This window comes from Rhodnius prolixus, unplaced genomic scaffold (assembly GCF_049639745.1).
Source record: "Rhodnius prolixus isolate KJV_2025 unplaced genomic scaffold, Rpr scaffold_2, whole genome shotgun sequence".
Taxonomy (NCBI): Eukaryota; Metazoa; Arthropoda; class Insecta; order Hemiptera; family Reduviidae; genus Rhodnius; species Rhodnius prolixus.
In genome coordinates this window covers 51865873-51878523 of record NW_027411592.1, presented here as the reverse complement: position 1 = coordinate 51878523, position 12651 = coordinate 51865873, and the positions used below count along the sequence as shown (strand labels likewise).

The 12651-nt window shown below is 36.0% G+C and overlaps 1 protein-coding gene across 2 annotated transcripts in view; it reads left to right on the top strand.

The window, feature by feature from the left end:
• The window catches only part of LOC141449938 (cyclic nucleotide-gated cation channel subunit A-like), a 223382-nt gene that overhangs the window by 95648 nt on the left and 115083 nt on the right, over positions 1–12651 (top strand). The window contains exon 5 of one of the 2 annotated variants that reach the window (XM_074119903.1): positions 12114–12415. The exons of the other annotated variant lie outside the window; for it this stretch is intronic. The gene's annotated coding sequence lies outside the window, so the exon portion shown is untranslated. The remainder of the gene's footprint in view (positions 1–12113; positions 12416–12651) is intronic. 2 annotated transcript variants of the gene reach the window in all.

The following is a 12651-nucleotide window of genomic DNA, read 5'->3' as shown; positions in this document are numbered from 1 at the left end:
GATCAAATCAGCTTCTCAATTGGGTTGAACATTTTGTGTTTTATTCATGTTTGGAATTACTTTTTCTTTTTTTCTTTTAATTAATATAACGTTAATATTAATTATGTTTAAAGCACCGTTATAAAACAATGATTAGATGATAAAAATCAAAAAGCGGAATTTCGAAACTTTACATCACAGTCAGACGTTGAGAGTAGATAAATAAAGAGCGCCCATATATCGATAATTCTAATTTCCTGTTCTGTTTAATTTGTTTCCCGGGCACTGCACATCAAAGAGATCCTCTTTTGCCACCATCTGTAATTAATTTCACAGCCGTTCACTAGTCTTGATGTTGAACATGGATAGTCAAACAAATTCGACTGTTTTCTTAATGTTTGCAAACACTGTCGTTGATTTTTTTTTTTATCCTTCGTTTATTGTGTTTCTGTCACACACATCATTCTTGAGTCAGCAAGGCGGAAATATAAGTGCAGGCGAATTCCCCTCAACCAAATTGTTTAATCCTATGATGGATGTAAAGATCGAAATCGGACAGTGGAAGCTGTGTTCTTGTTTATTCAAATTATACTGAAATCGTATTTAGAATTTGGCAATCACAACTTAAGGAGCTCTCAACAGGACTTAGAGCTCTATTACTGTACTTTACATCAGTGATTAAATTTGCGATCTCAGAGTTCATTACAGCATGATAGGAGGTGTGAAATATACACATAGGCAGTTTTTCAATTCTGATATTGTTCCATAGTTTTGATTTTAAAGAGCACCATCGTTGACTTCGAAAAGGTTTCCAATTTTTCCAAAAACAACGAAAATTACATACACTCGCCCACAGTATTTATATTTGCCCATTTTTAGGCAAAAGCCTCTTCCAGTCTGGGCCGCCCATGTTTGATTCTTACAGTGCAAGGCGCATTTTTCTTCTTATTAATTTTCAATTAAGGGCACAATAACATTTGAGGTCATTGCCCCCATAAGCCTTTCTCTCCTTCAACTTCATCAATTGAACAGAGAGCTATTAGAGCAGTGGTTCTCAAAATTATTTCGTCTGCCGCCCCACTTTGAGAATCAATTATTTTCTAGCGCCTCCTAAACTTTTTAACTTTACCACATCTTAAAAATCACAATCGTAATCATTACTTTAGTTTAATTATAGCGTGCCATAGGCGCCTTAACCTGCTTCTGAGTTCGAACTTACATTTTAATTGATACTGCTCTAATGAGAGCAATAAAAGGCAACTTTATAAATAATATTTAGAAAAACTTTTATACAAATTAAAACAAACATTTCAATTAAAATTTTAAAACTAATCTAATGTGGAGAATGAATGAGATGATTTTAAACAAGTTTGTTTAATCAGGCTTGGATTTACTCAAAAGAGCCGTAAGTCACCGCGTTCGGTAACATGCAAATGATTTCTCTTTCTAGTTAGCAGTGTTGCCACAGCTCTAAATCCACGTTTACACGAATACGACGATGGGAATGGTATCAAAATTCCTTGAACAATCGACCACAATCCAGGCTACAAATTGGGAGATTAGCTTTTGTAGCCAAAATTGTCGAAACAACGAAATAATCGACATAGTGTAAGTAGGCAGGTTTTGATTTTTTAGTTTAAAATATTAGAAAAACACAGATCAGAGCCATCACCTTCGTAAACCGCTTCAACACCCCCAATTTTCTTTGGGGGCCCTTTCTGTAAACCTCCAGCGCCCATTTTGAGAAAGACTGTATTAGAGGCTTCTAGGAGCGAAAAAACTAAGGACATCCAAACTAAGAATGCATATCAGTCACTGCCATCTCCTCTTTTCGACGACAAGTGGACTTCGTTTCTCTAATTCACCTGTTTTTTATTTTTATTATTTTTTTCACAGAAACACAATGCGAAAATTTTGAGGAAAACATTTAATTTTAACGTGGAATTAAAATTTCTTAAGATCATAATTTGCCCACCCATTTTGCCCGTTCTTATTTGTACCCAGCAATTCTATTTCGCTTTCATTTTAGCTTCCTCTAATTTGAGAATGCATCAAATAATGGAGGAGCTAATTAAAATTCAACAAGTTGATTTGATGATAAATAACTCCATGTTACTGCTACTAGTTAAACGTCGTGTTAGTTTTACCTTTTTAATGAAAAACTTGTCTGATATAAGTTGATTATTCGCAGAATAATTTTACATTTATTTACATTAATTTTATAAACACTATTGCTAGCTTAAATAAATAATATAAACTTGGATTAAAAAGCTGAAAAAATAGTCTTATTAGCATATACGATTTAGGTGTTATTCTCTGTCTCCTTTGAACGAATGAATGAAAGCTTTAATGCAAATTTCTCATAATTCAGGCAGTGTTTTGTTCAGTATTCAAAAATTTATTATTCAAATATTGTTACGAGATTACATTTTTTATTGAATTGGTAGTTTGGTACTGGTACTTTAAGTCAGTTACTCTTCCTGCTTGAAATGTTCTCTTTAAACTGGATAGCGACGCACTGAAAGTAATAGCCACTAGTTCGAGTCTGCCAGGAGAATACAAATTTTCTAGTTTGATTCTTAAAAGAAACCAAATATTTTTGCTCATCATTGTTATTTCAGTTGATCATTTATAATGATAAATAATTTTGATAGGGAAGCTAAGTCGTAACACTGTGGTATTGCGGTGGGACTCGGGGGTGCATAGTCCAAAGTTTTGAATCCAGCTGATTATTCGTACATTTTCTTAGTGACGTGTTGAAAAGCAATGACTCGTTAATTCCTAAATATAGCTGCCCCATATCCACCATCTTCTGACGCCAACGCCACAAACGTACAAAAGTATAAATTCATTCGTAACATCATTAAAAAGCTGACTGTAGATCCAACTTACGTATCAAAACAGTCTACATATCCGCATGCTGCCTGCGACGTAATTTTTAAGGCCCACGATATTCTAAAATAAAGTGAAAACGAATAAAATTGTTATGAAGAAAACAGAGCTTAGGAGGTGATCGGGCCAATGCCGTACACACAATTTCCTCGTTAATCCTTTAACTATTGAAGATGACGAGTGTACACGTGGCTATTTATATTTGCTGGGAGCCAATATAAACGCGGTGACTACATCCGGCGACGTTGAGAAACTCTCCGTGTCACGTGATGTAAACTGATCTCAATAACGAAAACCTTAAAAACAGCATTCTGGGTTGAGACGTTGTGGAACAGACCCTATTAAATCAAATTTGTAAATTTAATGAGGCTTGCGTGAATATTGCCTGTTGCATCTAATTGCTCGTCTTTTAGATTGCTCGTCTAGACAACCTTTGTCTAGATTTCTACTTTTCTGTCTCTGCCACCTACTTTTAAGACCAGGGCTAAAATAAACATAAAGAGTAGCCTTCATTTGGAAAATGAAAGGTAAAATACAAGGGAAAACACCGAATTGGCTTCTGACTGACTGACTGTAGATCCAACTTACGTATCAAAACAGTCTACATATCCGCATGCTGCCTGCGACGTAATTTTTAAAGCCCACGATATTCTAAAATAAAGTGAAAACGAATAAAATTGTTATGAAGAAAACAGAGCTTAGGAGGAGATCGGGCCAATGCCGTACACACAATTTCCTCGTTAATCCTTTAACTATTGAAGATGACGAATGTACACGTGGCTATTTATATTTGCTGGGAGCCAGGATAAACGCGGTGACTACATCCGGCGACGTTGAGAAACTCTCCGTGTCACGTGATGTAAACTGATCTCAATAGCGAAAACCTTAAAAACAGCATTCTGGGTTGAGACGTTGTGGAACAGACCCTATTAAATCAAATTTGTAAATTTAATGAGGCTTGCGTGAATATTGCCTGTTGCATCTAATTGCTCGTCTTTTAGATTGCTCGTCTAGACAACCTTTGTCTAGATTTCTACTTTTCTGTCTCTGCCACCTACTTTTAAGGCCAGGGCTAAAATAAACATAAAGAGTAGCCTTCATTTGGAAAATGAAAGGTAAAATACAAGGGAAAACACCGAATTGGCTTCCAGCCTTCATTTGGAAAATAAAAGGTAAAATATTGGGGAAAATCACCGAATTGGCTTCCAGTTCGTCCGGATTTCTACTTTTTCTGTCTCTGCCACCTACTTTTAAGACCAGGGCTAAAATAAACATAAAGGTTAGCCTTCATTTGGAAAATGAAAGGGAAAATACAAGGGAAAAACACCGAATTGGCTTCCAGTTAGTCTAGATTTCTACTTTTTCCGCCTCTGCCACCTACTTTTAAGGCCAGGGCTAAAATAAACATAAAGAGTAGCCTTCATTTGGAAAATGAAAGGTAAAATACAAGGGAAAACACCGAATTGGCTTCTGACTGACTGACTGTAGATCCAACTTACGTATCAAAACAGTCTACATATCCGCATGCTGCCTGCGACGTAATTTTTAAAGCCCACGATATTCTAAAATAAAGTGAAAACGAATAAAATTGTTATGAAGAAAACAGAGCTTAGGAGGAGATCGGGCCAATGCCGTACACACAATTTCCTCGTTAATCCTTTAACTATTGAAGATGACGAATGTACACGTGGCTATTTATATTTGCTGGGAGCCAGGATAAACGCGGTGACTACATCCGGCGACGTTGAGAAACTCTCCGTGTCACGTGATGTAAACTGATCTCAATAGCGAAAACCTTAAAAACAGCATTCTGGGTTGAGACGTTGTGGAACAGACCCTATTAAATCAAATTTGTAAATTTAATGAGGCTTGCGTGAATATTGCCTGTTGCATCTAATTGCTCGTCTTTTAGATTGCTCGTCTAGACAACCTTTGTCTAGATTTCTACTTTTCTGTCTCTGCCACCTACTTTTAAGGCCAGGGCTAAAATAAACATAAAGAGTAGCCTTCATTTGGAAAATGAAAGGTAAAATACAAGGGAAAACACCGAATTGGCTTCTGACTGACTGACTGTAGATCCAACTTACGTATCAAAACAGTCTACATATCCGCATGCTGCCTGCGACGTAATTTTTAAAGCCCACGATATTCTAAAATAAAGTGAAAACGAATAAAATTGTTATGAAGAAAACAGAGCTTAGGAGGAGATCGGGCCAATGCCGTACACACAATTTCCTCGTTAATCCTTTAACTATTGAAGATGACGAATGTACACGTGGCTATTTATATTTGCTGGGAGCCAGGATAAACGCGGTGACTACATCCGGCGACGTTGAGAAACTCTCCGTGTCACGTGATGTAAACTGATCTCAATAGCGAAAACCTTAAAAACAGCATTCTGGGTTGAGACGTTGTGGAACAGACCCTATTAAATCAAATTTGTAAATTTAATGAGGCTTGCGTGAATATTGCCTGTTGCATCTAATTGCTCGTCTTTTAGATTGCTCGTCTAGACAACCTTTGTCTAGATTTCTACTTTTCTGTCTCTGCCACCTACTTTTAAGGCCAGGGCTAAAATAAACATAAAGAGTAGCCTTCATTTGGAAAATGAAAGGTAAAATACAAGGGAAAACACCGAATTGGCTTCCAGCCTTCATTTGGAAAATAAAAGGTAAAATATTGGGGAAAATCACCGAATTGGCTTCCAGTTCGTCCGGATTTCTACTTTTTCTGTCTCTGCCACCTACTTTTAAGACCAGGGCTAAAATAAACATAAAGGTTAGCCTTCATTTGGAAAATGAAAGGGAAAATACAAGGGAAAAACACCGAATTGGCTTCCAGTTAGTCTAGATTTCTACTTTTTCCGCCTCTGCCACCTACTTTTAAGGCCAGGGCTAAAATAAACATAAAGGTTAGCCTTCATTTGGAAAATGAAAGTAAAATACAAGGGAAAACACCGAATTGGCTTCCAGTTCGTCTAGATTTCTACTTTTTCCGTCTCTGCCACCTACTTTTAAAGCCAGGGCTAAAATAAACAAAGGTTAGCCTTCATTTGGAAAATGAAAGGTAAAATACAAGGGAAAAACACCGAATTGGCTTCCAGTTCGTCTAGATTTCTACTTTTTCCGTCTCTGCCACCTACTTTTGAGGCCAGGGCTAAAATAAACATAAAGGTTAGCCTTCATTTGGAAAATGAAAGGTAAAATACAAGGGAAAAACACCGAATTGGCTTCCAGTTAGTCTAGATTTCTACTTTTTCCGCCTCTGCCACCTACTTTTAAGGCCAGGGCTAAAATAAACATAAAGGTTAGCCTTCATTTGGAAAATGAAAGGTAAAATACAAGGGAAAACACCGAATTGGCTTCCAGTTCGTCTAGATTTCTACTTTTTCCGTCTCTGCCACCTACTTTTAAAGCCAGGGCTAAAATAAACATAAAGGTTAGCCTTCATTTGGAAAATGAAAGGTAAAATACAAGGGAAAACACCGAATTGGCTTCCAGTTCGTCTAGATTTCTACTTTTTCCGTCTCTGCCACCTACTTTTAAAGCCAGGGCTAAAATAAACATAAAGGTTAGCCTTCATTTGGAAAATGAAAGGTAAAATACAAGGGAAAAACACCGAATTGGCTTCCAGTTCGTCTAGATTTCTACTTTTTCCGTCTCTGCCACCTACTTTTAAGGCCAGGGCTAAAATAAACATAAAGGTTACCCTTCATTTGGAAAATGAAAGGTAAAATACAAGGGAAAAACACCGAATTGGCTTCCAGTTAGTCTAGATTTCTACTTTTTCCGCCTCTGCCACCTACTTTTAAGGCCAGGGCTAAAATAAACATAAAGGTTAGCCTTCATTTGGAAAATGACAGGTAAAATACAAGGGAAAAACACCGAATTGGCTTCCAGTTTGTCCGGATTTCTACTTTTTCTGTCTCTGCCACCTACTTTTAAGACCAGGGCTAAAATAAACATAAAGGGTTGCCTTCATTTGGAAAATGACAGGTAAAATACAAGGGAAAAACACCGAATTGGCTTCCAGTTAGTCTAGATTTCTACTTTTTCCGTCTCTGCCACCTACTTTTAAGACCAGGGCTAAAATAAACATAAAGGGTAGCCTTCATTTGGAAAATGACAGGTAAAATACAAGGGAAAAACACCGAATTGGCTTCCAGTTCGTCTAGATTTCTACTTTTTCTGTCTCTGCCACCTACTTTTAAGACCAGGGCTAAAATAAACATAAAGGGTTGCCTTCATTTGGAAAATGACAGGTAAAATACAAGGGAAAAACACCGAATTGGCTTCCAGTTAGTCTAGATTTCTACTTTTTCCGTCTCTGCCACCTACTTTTAAGGCCAGGGTCAAAATAAACATAAACATACGTGAAGTGTGAAAAAATGGTTTTTAGTAAATGACTAGTTCGTGTACTGCGTTTATGTTGCTTTGTGAATCTTTCGCCCAAAAAAAGAAATTTTGTAGAAAGCACAAATTTAGCCAAAGTACCCCCACCCCAAAACCTGGATGAGCAAACTCTCATCCTCCTCTTTAATACTTCTTTGCTGTTTTTCTTCCGAGTGAGATTAGTTATTCTAGACAGAGATGTGGCTGCTGTAAGCTATCCTGTGGGTACATAAAACCCAGGTGAATGTAGTGACAGTGGCCCGAGATAAGTACTGTGCGTGATGCACTACCCACAAGGAGGACATCTTGATCCCTAGAGAAATAATCCTTCCTATTTTCCCCAGAAAGGGTTTCATCCGTTTAATTACATGGCTACTTCATTAGTAGAGTTCCTACCAAATTAACGTACATTGATCTAAAAGACGCTTCATTTTTTTTTTGTTGAAATGAATAGTGTATGTTTTATCACTGGTAACTTGTTCTCTACGCTCTCTTATATGACCTCTCAGATCTTTCCAATATATCGAAAACTCTGAAAATGTAATAAATTTCACTGTCTCTATGGTACGGTGTCCGTTCAATTTTCAGATATCTCCTGTGTTGTAATATTTTTCACAGCTTTCAGTTGTACGCTGAAGTCTTATTACATTTTGGAAAAGGATTGTTAACGTGACATATAGTAAATAAGATTCTTCTGTCGGCCTTTAATGAACTTATTTCTCTGTAAAAGATGTGTTGAGCAAAGTCGGAATGTTGAACAAAGTCCACGTCACAGCTGAAAATAAGGTTTACTTGATTGTCATTTTTATATTCCCAAGGTAAGGTGCATACTCGTACATATGTACACATATGTGTATTTAAATTTTCAAAACCAATTACATTTAGCTTATTCCATGTCACTGACACCTGTGTTTGTTATGTTCTTATAAAATTTGACTCTCAACTCCATCATCTTGAAAAATCCTTTATAAAACTTAGATATATAGCTCCTAGATTACTGTTCTTTCAAAAATTTTGAACTTAATAAACTGCATGTAATAAGTAGGTACATCAAATACCATAGAAACACTATTTATAGGGGAAGTGCTATTCAAGGTAAGTCATCTTAGTAAAATTCAAACATTCTCTTAGAAGCGACATTAAAAAGAAATCAATCCCAAAAATTAGACAAATGTTTTATCTGTAATAATAATTCCAAATAAGTTTGAATGCATCAGAGTTTGTTTATTGATTAATCTCTAGTTTAGTTAATTAATTGAACGTCAAAATCAATATATCGGTTGTAATAATAAGAGCGATTTGAACAATTGGGAGAATGTTGGATATACCAGCGTTTTATCATTGTCATACTGTTTGGTGGTCGCTAATTAAAGGTGTGCAGATGAGAGCTGTCTGGAGGGATATTTATTTCATCTGAATGATATATAAGGAGACGTCATTTTGTGGATACCGAAGGACCGACCATCTTCCATTAGAGCCGTAGATCAATATGTAATTCAAACTACGGACGGATCTTTCTAGCAAATATTGACATCAGAATAGATCGATGTGGTTGGCACAATAGTTGTTTACTGAAACTTACGCACACGCAGTCACCTCTGTACGTATTTACATTTACCATGGTACAGACATAAAAAGAAAAAAAAAAGGAAAAAGTGAGACAAATATTGAAGTAATAATTTAAAAACAATTAGTGTCCTTGAGTAATTATAATCTTGTTTAATTTTCTAAATGTTCAATAGAAAAATAAAAGTCCAGTCATTTTCTAAATTTAGTTTTTCATCGGAACGGTAGATTTTTAAGGACCTTTGAATATGAAAAAAGTTAGGGAATGCTTAATCACTTCCTTCCCCTTCTCTGTGGATGTTTTTGTACATTTTCTGCTGTTCTGTTTACAACTTGTGTAATATTTAAAAGAAATTATTGATTTAAAAAGAAATAAAATAATATTGGTTAGATAAATATTGACGTAGAATCCAAATTTAGGATCTTACCCATTTATAGCCTTAATTTTTATTTATTTGATTTGTCTTCAGGGCCTACCCCAATACAAATGATGTTTTTGGTACATTTCTGTAACTTCTGAAAATCACAGCGTTTTTGTACTATGACTATTCTCGTTGTTTCTCTTGATCTACTGGCAGCTTCCATAATTCTTGCCAGCATTCTGATAATGCGATTCTATAACCCCCCCCAAAATTTATATATGTAACTTGAAAACCACTTTGAATGGTAGATATAACTCTGCAACACCTTCATTGTGTTATTGTTCATGGCCCATTTTATTTTTGTTTACAGAGTCAAAAACATTGCTTAAGTTCCTTCTAAAATCATCTTCCTTTCACCTACTACTTGATCTTAAAATCTTATTTAACCGATCGCTACTGCCGCGTTCGTCAAGGGCAGGCCCTCTCATCCTTTATACCCATAAAAGCTGGAGTCCCTCAAGGAAGCGTTCTAGGCCCTTTTTTTTTTCTAATATACACTGCTGACTTACCTCTATCTCAAAATACAATAGTTTCAACATTCGCTGACAATACTGCCATACTTTCTTCCCACTCCGATCCGATACAAGCCAGTCAGAACAGTCAAATCCATTTAAATCTTCTTGAAACCTGGTTCCGAAAATGGAAAATAAAAATTAATGAACAAAAATCAGTGCACATTACTTTTACATTACGAAAATCTGCGAGTCCACCAGTTCTACTGAATGGTGTAACGATTCCTCCAGCTGACGTAGTACGATACTTAGGACTGTACATTGACAAGAGACTCACCTGGAACCCACATACTCGACTGAAACGACAAGACGTGAACAGACGCTACAAGCTACTTACTAGACTACTTGACCGCAGATCCAAACTCGACTTGAACCACAAACTGACAATTTACAAAACACTGTTAAGACCCATATGGACATACGGAGCTGAAGTGTGGGGCTCAACCAAACCTTCTAACTCCAAACGCCTGTAGACACTACAGTCAAAAATCCTACGGAAAATCCTGAATGCTCCTTACTACATTTCTAACCTTACAATACACACCGACCTTCACATCCCTTTCGTCGCTGACCTAATAAAGTCTCGCTACCGTAAATTTCACAGCCTCCTAGCTCTCCATCCTAATCCTCTTGTCCAACAACTCTCCTCTCTAAACCTTCCAGACAATCCTCCTCGTCGACTGAAGCGAAAATGGCCTAGAGATCTGTTGTGATTAAATCATTGTGAAGGAGTTTCGCCAGTGAGTGATTGCTCCAACTATGACTTTTCAAGAGAACTGAACCAATAAGATCAGATTTACTTGGTGCAACAATTGTTGCAGTTGTAAATATAAAAATAAAGTGAAAAAAAAAGAAAAAGTTCCTTCTAAAATAGTACTTAAAAGGCCAGGATGAAATGAAAATAACAACAACGAAACAGCTGCTAAATTGAGTCTACGAGTAGATTGAAACAGAAGTTCATTTTAGGTATTATTTTTTTCTTACCATAAAACTTGATCATTGAATCTTATAACTGCATGAATAAAATAATGTTAAATCTAAGTATTATTTCATATTAGCTGCATAATAAAGACTTCCAATTTAGAAAAAAATTGTATTATCCCTGGCGGCCTTAATAATAACTTAAACCAATAAGCCTTTCTTTGTTCTTTTTCCCCCCTCTCTTTTGTTTAAAGTAATCTTTACTAATTTAATTCTGATATTCTCTTTTAATAATCCGTTTAAAAGAAGAGGCAGAAGGACATTATGGGAATATCCTGAATGTATTAAATAAAAAGGAGTTAATCTTACTCAAATGTGAACATACTCAATTTAAACTGTACAGGGATTATTCCCCAGGCTCCTTTTTCTACATTTACTTCTCTTGTTAATATATTTCATTTTCTGATGAAAGATATAATTCTCTTCTTCTTCCAACGCTTTTATTTTCCTTTTTTAAAAAGTAAGCTTAGCAAAGGAAATGAATTTTTATTATCTTAATGGCGTTAAAAAAATCCTTAAATCCCAAGTAAACAAAATCCTTTTTTAGTGAGTTAGGATTGCAAATGTTCATATGGCTAAAAAGACTTATGGCTACTAAAAACAAAATTCAATTTCAGCAGACAAATTTAAGTATCTGCTTAAAATTCTTCTTCTCTTAAAGTTACAGACCTACAACAGGTTTTAGATGCCACCTTGTCCGAACAGTTAGAGGAGAGTGCCGCAAAGTTGGAAGTTATATTGTGGTACAGGGTTCGATTCCCGGTCTAGCCTTTTTGGCTTTTATTTAATGTTAAATATAAGAATTTTAGTAAAGTTTGTTTGCTATCCTGTACAGCATACCAAGTCGGTAGTTGGACGTAAAGCTCGCCTGAAAAAAATAGGTATTACTATATTTATAATAACTTTACCTGTAAACGATTTTCTGACACATCTATGTATATGTATCTTTAGCCTTTGGGCATCCCTGTCTAATGCATGTTCTCGGAGATAATTCTCGTAATTCGTCCAGCCATGTCATCCTTAGACATCCTCTTTTCCTGGCACATTCTGATCAATTAAACAACTTTCTTCCTGGATCTGTTTCGTGGTCCCTTCATTTTATGTGGTCTATCCTTTACAGTATTCCTTTTTGTATGTGTGTGTTAATTGAGACCAAATAGGATCCTCACCGGGCACCTTTCTTTCGTAACTCTTTAGAATCTATCCATTCATTGTTGAACTCAGCACCGAAAAAGGTATTGTAGTAGTTATTTTCGTTCTTATAAATATTTCTAAACCTGAAGAACTTAGAAGAGTACACTAATCTGGTAATAATTTCCAGAAATACAAGCTTTTATTTCTGCACTTTAATATTTGAATTTTACTGTTAGGAAGAACTATTGTTTGACCATCCTAAGTGCATCATCCTGGTGGATAAAGCCTCAACCGAGTGGATATTATTTATTTGAAGGAAAGTACATAGCCTTACGCTAAGTCTACAGGCCCCTCTGAGCCTGCCTTTTGCTACTGTAAAAAGGAAAACTTTACAAAGCGCTGTGATTCCAACCAGAACGAACAAATCGGAACAACCATTATTTGAAGAAGTTGCTCTGATCAAGGGTTCTGGATCAAGGATTCATTCAGTTGACTGAACGGGTGTTCTCTCTTCTGTTTCACTACAAAAATGGATCAGGTAAAAGAACTATACCTTCATTTATTGGGTCTTAGAGATATCACAATTTTTTGATAATAAAATAGAAGATTGCAGTTCCACTTTTCCAAGGTTGTGTTTTACCTTTTTTGTTAACTACTTGTTCTAATCTAGGAAGTCATCCTGGCGGTCAGGCCTTAAGTTGTACTAATTTCCTTGACTTGCACCTGGCAATTGTACATGAATCTTTAATCGTAACCCGGTATATTTCGTGAGGC